Consider the following 11381-nt stretch of genomic DNA (forward strand, 5'->3'; position numbering starts at 1 on the left):
ACACACACACACATTAGGCATGAAAAGTCGCTCATGTGTCCATGTTGATACTCTAATATACCCTGTGATTATTCTTATGAAAAAAAAAAAAAACGTTCAGTTTTAGAATTATGTTTACTAAAAACATATGACCAATGATTATTGTATTACATTATCAATTGTTATGTTTAAGTTAAAAATTCACTTACATTTCTTTCCAGAATGAGAACATCTTGGTACTATCTAGGTTTTCTGAATATTCCAAATTGTTGATTTTTAACATATATTCACAGCACAGAACACAAACACAACTCTGAAATCCATTTGACTTTTTCATTATAGGTTTTACTTTTTAAAATTCAGTTAACTACATATTATAACCAGAATAACCGAGTAAAATAAATAAATTGTGTGTGAATTATTTTCCCACACTGTTAATTTTCATAAAGCTTGTTTGTAGATAACTGAGTGACTCATTACCGGTCAGCGAATCATCGTTCTTTTCATAGCAGTAGCGGTTCTTCAAAGGTAAAATTTTTCTCAGGGATGTGTATTAGTCATCTTTCTGATGTGACTAATGTTTAGACTGGTGTTAGGTAGCAAAGGTTCGTAATTTGACCTTGTGTGATTATTGAAAACTAATTGTTCGCATCACTTTCTATACGTATCATGCTTTCTTCAAAGGTAAATTCCCGAGGATCATGTATTACTCAAGCTTTCTATTGTGACTAAGCGTTTTCGAGGTGTTACACTACTGATGGGTAGCAAAGGTTCATAATTTGACCTTGTGTGATCGATGAGAACTAAGTTATTCATTGTCATGTGATATGATTTTTGGTTTTCCATTGGTTCTAATTTTTTTATAAATAGACTAAAGGGTTGCTCTTTGGTTCCAATTTGAGTTTCTAGTAGTAACTTTCTAGTAGTGTTTGTAACAGTTGTATGCATTCAGAAGATTATTGTAGTTTCAAAATGAGTTTTTCTGGAGAAAAAGTAAGTTAATTTTGTCATTTTATAGCAATGTCATATGAATTTTAGTGACTACATTAGCGATTTTTGTCTATAAAGTTATAAGGTGGTTTTTGCAATGGAAAAATAAAAATCATGTTCATGATATTCATTCTGTTTTGTGTTAAGTGAAATCCCATAAGTCATATATATATATATATATATATATATATATATATATATATATATATATATATATATATATATATATATATATATATATATATTTTATTGGGAAAAGATATTGAGTGTGGTTATTTAGTAATATTGTGTTAGTGAAACCATCGTGTAGTATCGAAATTGCTAAAAACATTATGATGTGTAACATTTAGTTTTATTTTTTGGTTATTAGGATTTTTTGGGTAAAATTTTTGAGTGGTAATATTTAGGAGAAGTGTGTTAGTGAAACTCTTATGCAGTATTGAAATTGCTAAAATCCTTGTTTTTATTTCTAAAAGATATTTCTGAAATCTAGAAAGTAATTTAAAAAAATTTTTTTTTTTAATAGCGATCATCTGTTATTCGGTTTGTTGATGGTAATGGGAATATATTCAGTCATCAACCCAACATTGTAGAGGTTGATTTGACAAGAGAAAATGGTTGTGAAAGTGAAACAATAGGACGTGGTTCTAATTCTAATGTAACAATCGCTGGTGTGGCTGGAGGAAGTCACGACCCTCCCCAAAATTTATATGATTCACATTCAGTTACTGGATGTGAAACTAAACTCTCTACTTCTACAACTATTGAACCCTCACTCTACAGGGACTTTTATACTGTTTTGGTGGCCCAATCACGTAAATCTATAAAGGATCAAACTCGACAATTGGAGTATCAAGTTCGATTTCGTGATCTGGAACTCTTTTCACCAGAGTGTTTTTTTTGATATATTTCGAGATATGCTTAATGAGATCATTCAGCGTTTATCAGGTTCTGGAGCTTTTTCTCACGTTCAGTTAGGCATTAGTGCATCCAGTTTAGAAAGTAACATAAACTTACCATTCATGTTGCTTTCTGAACTAACTATCCAAAGGATAGTTGATGCTATTTATGCTGTCGCCCAATCAAAACGTGAGTTTCTTTTGGCAAATGATCTTGTGGTCGATGTCATACTGATTAATATCAGTAATAATGGTGGTGGTAGAAAAACCAATGTAAAAAGAAGAACGCTGCTTATCCTGGAGGAATTTGTGAAAATAAAAAAGCTGTTGTGAAAATTAACAACAAATACAATCTTTGCATGGCCCGAGCACTTGTTCTAGGTGTTTCTTCACACTGTGATGATGATGCAACATACAGACAAGTGCATTTAGATCGTAAAAAGTTACAAACAAAGAGGGCTTTAACTCTGCACAAAATTGCAGGGGTTCCGCTCATTTCTTGCGGTATTCCAGAAGCAGATCAGATCTCTTTCAAAAGCATTTGACTCCGGAATACCAAATCGTAATTTTTTCGGCAGATGCTGATTTTTCTGTGGTATTTCGGGCCCAAATGCAAGTAAACAGATCTGTCTTTTATACCGCAATCAGCATTATGATTTTGTGTGTAGTGTGGCAGCTCTCTTTGGAAATAGCTATTATTGCCCCAGTTGCTTTCGGACATACAGCACTTCTATCAAATTGCAAATGCATAGATGCAAAAATGTGTGCATACGCTGTCACAGAAACGCCAGTCATAGTGTGCAGAACCTTCTTTTGTGCAAGTCATGCAACAGGTTTTTCTATGACAACGAATGTCTGAATTTGCACAAACAAAATAATATTTGTTCAAAAATCCATCGTTGCGGACAATGTTTGGCTACTTTCTCTACAGATAAAAGCCACGTCTGTCCACCAAAAAATTTCTGAAACTACTGCAAATTAGTTCACTCAAAACAGAAATGCTTCGTGCAAAAATCGGAGGTCTCAAATAAACAAGTTTCTATGATTTTTTTTGACAAAGAAACTATAGCTAAAAATCATTGTCATGTACCAGTCTTATGTATGGCTGATTTTGGTAGTCAAGAACGCGAGTTCTGGGGTAAAACCTGTGTGGGTCAATTCCTAGATGAGCTGTTTTCTGTCAAGAATATCATGAAAAGAGATCGAGATGGTAAGATCCTTCAGACTGTCAAACCAAAATACGAAAATATTCGTGTAATTGCACACAATTTTCGTGGTTTTGACGGGTACTTTATTTTGGAATATCTCTTTTCAAAAAATTTCCAACCCCCGTGTAGTGTTTGACGGATCGAAGATACTTGCTATCTATTATGACCCTTCAAACATCATATTTCTTGATAGTTTTTCCTACATTAGTGTCACTCTTAGGAAACTGCCAGCCATGTTCCATCTCTCAGAAGTCGTAAGAGTTTCTTTCCTCATAAGTTTCGTACATCCGATTCTCTGGATTGTTGTGGAGTCATCCCCGAAAAATCATATTTCCAGCCGGAATTTATGAATAAAGAAACTCGTGCAGAGTTCGAGACTTGGTACGAAAATCGGCTAGACACTGAATACTGTCTGAAAGTGGAACTTTTAGCTTATACGAAAGATGACGTGCGTGTTTTGCGAGACAGTTGCAACACTTTTCGCACTCTCTTCATACAGCTCACCCATATTGATCCCTTTCTCCATGACATTACAATTGCAGGAGTATGTTTGAGAGTATTTCTCCAAAACTTTTTGAAACCTAATACATTGGCCATACTTCCTGCTCGGGGTTACATAGGGGCAAACGTGCAAAGTCGAAAGGCTTTGGCTTGGCTCAAATGGCAAGAACAACAGAACAACATAACCATAAAACATGCACGTTCTGTGGGGGGAGTCTGCATCAGACCTTATTTTGTCGATGGGAAATGTGGAACATCTTATATGATTTCTACGGTTGCTTCTTCCACGGTTGTCAAAAGTGTTACAGGTCAAATACATTCCAACCATACAGAAACACTGACATGATTTCTCTTTTTGAGCAAATGAAGGATTGCGAAAACTTCTTTCGTAGCAAAGGATTCGCCGTTATCTCAATTTGGGAATGTCAGTTTAATGCAGAAATTTCTGAAAACACAGCCTTGAAAAACTTTATTGCTGCTCTTAATATTCCAGATCCCATATTACCTCATAGTGCTCTGCATGGAGGCAGAACCGACTGCTACAAAATATATCACAAAATTCAGTCAGAAGGGAAAGTTATTCGCTATTTGGACTTCAATAGCCTTTATTCATGGGTAAAGAAATACCAGGTATTTCCTATGAGGCATTCCGAAGTTATTATCAATAATTTCGACTATTCTCCTGGGGTATACTTTGGTATTTGGCATGCAAAAGTGGAAGCACCTACCGATCTCTTTTTACCGGTTTTGCCCATCACAGGTAACGAAAAATTAATCTTCCCCCTGTGGAAAGTGTGCTTCCGAAATGGCCCCATTATGCTCTCATACGGACCGATCATTTACAGGTTATTGGTGCAGTCCCGAATTAGATTTAGCACGTTCTCGCAGTTATAAAGTTATTGAATTTTACGAGGTGTGGCATTTTTCTCAAAAATTTGAAGGGGAAGAAAACTTCTTTGCTCATTATATTGATACCTTTCTGAAGCTGAAACAGGAAGCATCTGGATGGCCTGAAGGTCAAAATCGACAGGCTTATCTGGACGAGTTTTTGCTAAGGGAAGGTGTTATGTTAAATAGTGAACACATTAGTAAAAATCCTGCTAAACGTTCACTTGCTAAGATTTGTTTGAATTCTCTATGGGGATGGCTTCGCATGAGAATGTTAAGAACTCAGACCCAGGTGATTTCCTCTTATGAAGACCTCGTAGAACTTTTTTAGATAACAGTAAAGTTATCGAAGATGCCAGGTTAGTTTCAGAAGAGCAGATGATGGTTGCCTACTCTCCTATTGAAGGCACTGAGCCTGAAAATAGGAAAGGTAATGCTGTCATCTCCTCATTTGTAGCTGCCTATGGTAGGATAAAGTTATATGAGGTCATGGAACTTTTGCAAAGACGGCTTTTATACACAGATACTGATTCTCTCATTTCCATTGAAAAACCGGGCGATTACTCACCGTCTATTGGTCACTACCTTGGGAAGCTAGGTGACGAACTTGACGGTGACTTTATTGTTGAGTTTGTTACCACAGGCCCAAAATCTTATTCCTACAGAACGCGGGGAGGTAAGATTGTGACCAAATGCAAAGGCATTACTTTAAATTCTCGCGCGGCCACAGAGATTAATCTGGAATCTATGATAGCAGCAGTAAGGGGTGAGCCACAAAACATCCAAATTCCTGTACCATTTTCTGTCCACAAAGACAAATGGAGCTGTCAACTCCAAACGACCTCCATAACAAAAAGATTTGGATACACTTTTGCGAATCGCATAGTGTCAACAGACACATGCACTTTTCCCTATGGGTATTTTAAAGAATAATTCCTTACACTCACATACCCCATAAGCAAAAGATGCCATCTATGGGACAGAAAAATAAACAACATTCTACCTGGTAGGTAAAAATCCATGGTTGTTTCCCAACACGATGATTTGCAGTGTCGCCCTTCTCTTGTACATTTTTTTACATCAATGTTATTGTTACTATTATTCCACAATAGCTTTTTTTTTCTTAGAATTAAAAAAGAAAATTCGTCTTGGCATGATTACATGGTGACTGTGATATATATAAAAAAAAATGTTGACAAGGAGATTTTTTTTTTATATTAAAACAAGTATCTATTTGTTTTTACATGTTCTCTGATTATATAAAAATAATCACAGTCTTATTATGTTATCATTTTCGATATGTTCATACATACATTTACATGTATAATTTCTGGAACTACTCAGTCAGGAAAAACAACATTCGTGTTGTCTCTCATAGAACATTGTAATCAACTAATCAAACCACCACCGGAACGAATCGTTTACTGGTACAGTGAAAATCAAGATAAATTTAAAAAATTTACCAATATAGAATTCGTGAATGGTTTGAAGTTACCTGAATTTGATTCTAATGTGAGAAATTTACTCATAATCGATGATTTGGTTCACCAGGCTGAGGACAGCACGGAAATAGCTGATGTATTCATGAAAGGTTCACATCACCGTAACCTTAGTGTCATTCTACTGACACAAAATTTATTCTGTAAAGGTACACATTTTCGTACAATTTCTCTCAATAGCCATTATGTTATTGTTTTTAAAAATCCCCGAGACTCTTTACAGTTTTCTCATTTAGCTTCTCAAGTATTTCCAGGACAAACGAACGTTTTATTTCAGATTTATAAAGATGCAACACGGGCACCCCACTCATATTTAGTTTTAGACTTTAGAAAGGAAACACCTGATATTTTACGCTTGAGGTCACGAATTTTTCCAGGAGAAGAACCCAATACAATATTTATTCCTGAATGGCTGATAGACTCAAACACTATGAATATCTCATCAAGTACTTATCTCATTCCTCTCCCAAACAAGCAAATGATGCTTTAAATCATTGCACCTCCAGCCAAATCACCACACTCTGTGAAATCTGCAAAAATGTTTTATGTGGAAATATTCCACTACAAAAAAACCAGAAGTCACGCCTACGAAGGAAAAAAAAATTATAAGAGCACTAAGTAACAAATCGCTTCCCTTCATAACCAGAAGAAAACTGGTTTTACAGCAGGGAGGAGCACTGTTCCCATTATTAGGCAGTATCATTGTTCCTTTATTGACTTCACTTATTAGAAAATGAATATGTTTAAAAAATTTACGCTTCTCCAATCACCAGAGGAGCGTGAATTGTACACACTCGACGACGAAATGAGTGCTATTTTAAAAATAAGAAATAAACATGCAGATGAAAAAGTAAAAGCATATTTAAATGTTCTGCAAAAGTACTTAGGGTTGAAAACCAGTTGGCTCACACAGAAGGAGAGCAACAGGAACATAGAATACCACGTCCAGAACCTTTACTGAACAAACCAAATACCCAGAAGCATTCCCATCAACCATCAACGTCAGCCAGTCCCAGTGAAGAAAATGCTTCCACTCCAATCTCTCCCCGCAAGAGAGCTCGAAGAAGGAGTACTAAATTCATCTCTCTATCTCCCCGAAAGCTGCGTGGGAATAAGAAACTGGTTTGGAAAAAATGGTAAGTGAAAAAACAATTTTTTTTTAATTTTTTTTTTTTTCAGTAAATGATCTGTAACAGCATTAGTTACTACAATATCATTTAACCACAAATCCTTATAATAACATTTGCTAATAATATTTTTCATAGAAAGACCACGACATCTCAATATTAAAAAATACACACAATGCAAACCACACGCGACAGATTCCTTAGCTTGTACAGCTACAGAATTATAATACCATTTATTAGTATTAATATTCAGAAAGTTAACAATATCGTTTTCGGGTGGACGACCGAAGCTATCGAAAAAATCACCGTGTTTGTCTTTAATATAGATATCTTGCCAATGTTGTCCTGGCAACCAGGTCGGATCTGTGTTCACGATGAACATCGACTGTTGTTTTCTGATCGGATATTGTGGCAATTCATCACGAGCACAAACTCTTAAACCCACTTTTCTCGTGGTGGGTTCTAACTCTAGTATGCTTACTAATTGTTCAGTGTTCATAGTCCAGTAATACAGAACGATCCTTTGTTACGGATAATGTGCACTCAAATTCTGCATAAAGAACTACTGTGATGTTTTCAGGTAGAGGTTGAGCAAATTTAACTTCGAGTCGCACACTTCCTCTTCTTAACAGGCTGACATGGGGGGGCAACGGCATTTTGATCTGGCGATAAGTAAAATCCATAGAGAACGTTTCCCTTTACGTATTCTTCATAAGAAATGTCATTACCACAGTCTCTGTTCCATTTACCTAGTGATGTGAACAGTGACATGTAACATCTGCTGTAATGCCTTTCTTTGAAGTTCGGAGTCAAAGGTTGTGAGGGATACTGAATACCGTCAGCTGTCACTACAAGAAAATTCAGATTGAAATGATGAAAATTAAATGGATTTCTGTTGAAAGTGCCATTAAATCCATCACTAGAGACCTGTCCAATAATTAATCTAGATGGTATTTCACCTAGATACAGAGTGTCTCGTGTGGCATCTGACATACCTTTGGGGATCGAAAAATAAGACACTTGCACATGATTAATGGGATATATCATGTTTGACTTGTCTAACACAGACAAGTGAGCCAGTTGAATCTTTGAATTTATTTTGACTTTGCGGACAAAAAGTGTAGCCTCTTCAATTTGCACTTTAGCCTTAGAATCAGCATTTTGCAGTCAGTAAACAAAATTCGGGAGAACTGCGAACCACTCGAACACGAACAGTAACGTTATTGATCAAGTACCGGTCTTGATGCATGATATCGGCGTATATTCGCCCAAGCATCTGGACACTTTTCCATTGGTTAATTCTATCTTGTCGTCTACGCATCCCACATTCACTTTTGGTAAACATATCAATAACATTAGGCACATCATCTTTAACAAATAGTTCATTTGTCAGTTGACTGTTTTTAACATGCTGTCATAATTTAGCAGGTTTTCAATATAAGCCCTATAAGGATACGTGTCTGATGCCACATTCACTAGTTTACCTTGGAGAAAAACGTCAATTTGACTGAACAGGGAATGGAAAAAATTATTCACAACACCAACTGAAGAATCTTCGCTAGGTTTATTATCATTGTCAGTGATGCGCACACAAACACGTAGGTATGATTTTCCCAAATCCAAGTATTCTTCAGATGTACCTGGTATGCAAAATTCCACAGGACCTCCACTGTCAGTACTGGATATTGGTTGGTAGGTGACATAAGAACTTCTTTCCACACACATGTTGACACGAGGGTGGGAAAAAAGATCTAACTTTGACATCATATCCTCAGCAAAAGATGTCATCTCGCTTGCGCTTTTTAGTATTCGTTTTTTTCTTCTTGCTTCCTTGACCTCTCTGAAGTAATCGACTCTGAGCCTTTTCAGCAAAGGTTTTCCCAGCTTCTGATGCTCTGTTTATAAAGGCTCGACGTACAGGTACCCCTTCCAATACATCTCCTATCATATGCTGACCGGCGTTTAAGGCTTGACGACCGACAAATTGAGCTGCAGGTTTTAAAAGTGGACTTAGAAAGAGAAAGGAGAAGGCACTTCTGAAAATGCTACCTAACCCGTACCCACGCTGTATTGGGGGACCCTGAAACATTTGAGCCCCACCTGCCTGCAATGTGTAATATCTGAGATAATCAGTCATCCTTCACTTGTCGGAACTGTAATTTAACTATTGTCTTGCCACAACGAAAGTGAAATAGTTCGCCGCTGTCAGAACGAATTTCAATGCTAATTGACTGAAATGTTTGTTTTCGTAACGCATAATAATCAGGTTGAGCAAAAACGAAAGAACACTTAGTGCTGCACTGAACAACTCGTAAAAATGGTGCACATGTATCACCAACTATCTGTTCTTGGATTAAATCAGAATAAACAAAATATGCGGCTACACCCCTCTTTATATCAACTACATATTTCCCTGTGATTGTACCTTTCAGTTTAACACCAATCTGATTAAAACCCAGTAGAAGACTCAAACCTCCTTGGGAAACAAAAGGTTGTAATCTTTTGGGACTGTCAGAGAAATAGCGTTGTTTGGGTTCTTTTTTCCAGTAATCACAGAACTCACATCAAACACTGCTTGAAGAAGTTCAGAGGGTGAATTGTAACTGCCATGGGGAATCTTGTACACTTCGTAAAATCCTTCTTTAGACTTTTCGAAAACTTTATTTCCTGTGATGTTGTTGTTGTCGATATTGGTGACTCCTCCTCTAATTGCACGTATCATATGAAACTCATTGTAACCGGAATCTATGTTATTAAATTCGCCCGGAAGATGAATTTCGGCAAGAGCAACTTCCCATTTACCTTTAAGTCGGATCTTGTGTGGTAATTCCACTTGAAATTTCGTTTGCGTGTTTCTAGGAAACATTTTCATACTGGCATTACTGGGAAGGGTTAAGTAAAACATCTTCGATACGAACCCAAGAATTATACGATGAGGGATAACCGAGCCACTTAACAAAATACTGAAGCTTTCCTTTCTGTTTGCGGTGTTTAAGTACTTGTTCGATTAGATACACGTCTTCCGGAAGTTCATTGGTTATATCAGCCTTTTGCAGTTGAGGTTCATAGAAAGTTCCCTCCACTATCTCTCCGTCCCGACTGCGAACTCTATATACTACAGGGTTTCTTTAATAACCTGAGCAATAGTAAACAATTCTCGTGTCCAGTTACCCCAATACTCTTTTCTAAATTTGTGGGTATAATCACTTAAAACCACACTATCACCTACTTGAAATTTTGGTTTGCTAGCCTCCTCTTGGGTTCCGTACAAATATTTCCAAACACGATCCTCGTTGTGAAGGTTAACTTGCGAAGGAGCCATACCGATAGTACGGTGTGGTGTGAGGTTATACGTATGTACAAGAGTCGGCAAAACTTTCGTATAACTTTTACTTTGAGTATACGTTATCCACTTGTAGATCTTGGTTTTCAATGTTCCGACTGCAATGGGTGCTTTCATTTCACTCCTGGTCGTGTAGAAATGAATATTATGGTTTTTAAACATTGCAGGAACTTTCTTGTTGCAAAACTCTTTTCCTTGATCAGTGTTTATGTAACACGGCACTTCCTCTTTAAAAATAGAGTCGAAAGCAATAACAACATCGTCTGCTGATTTCTTCTTCTTCAGTGTTCGAACCCACGAAAATCGGGAAAAACAATCAATGCATACAAGAAGGAAACACATACCCCCATTCTCTTTTGCAAGGGATGACTTATCTGCCAAATCACATTGAAAAGTATGTAAAAGTGTCGGGACTTTGATTTGATTGCGTTTAAACTTTCTTCTAATGGGTTTATGTCTCACATAAGTAGGTTGTGTTGCTAACCAACTTTTCACGATTTCATATGGCAAATTTGTATGTTTCTGTAAAGCTTTGACACTTCCAAAACTAACTAATGTATTAGGATTATAGTAATCTGCTAACTTTTCCATTGCTATCAATGTTTTTTTTTCTTTGCAGGTGAAAATCAAGAACCATCGCAAAAGTGGCAGTTACTTGCTTTTATAGCAGTACTGCTAATATTAGTGACCTCAGAAATTTCCATAATCATTTGGGAAGTGGTATCAAAATCAGGCAATCAAACTTGCTTCATCAAAGAAATGTTACGCCAAGAAAAACACCATTTGCATTGGTGATATATGTAAATTCCTATTTCTGCATATTGCATTGTAAATAATATCTGTGAAATAAATATGTAAACTTAAAAGAACAAACAGTGTCTTTGATGTGTTATGTATGTTTAAGTAAGAACACTTTTGAAATAACCGTGAATACACACACGATTTGT

Source organism: Typopeltis vanoorti, chromosome 7 (genome assembly GCF_054136105.1).
Source record: "Typopeltis vanoorti isolate ZY-2024b chromosome 7, IOZ_Tvanoo_1.0, whole genome shotgun sequence".
In the NCBI taxonomy this organism is placed as follows: domain Eukaryota; kingdom Metazoa; phylum Arthropoda; class Arachnida; order Uropygi; family Thelyphonidae; genus Typopeltis; species Typopeltis vanoorti.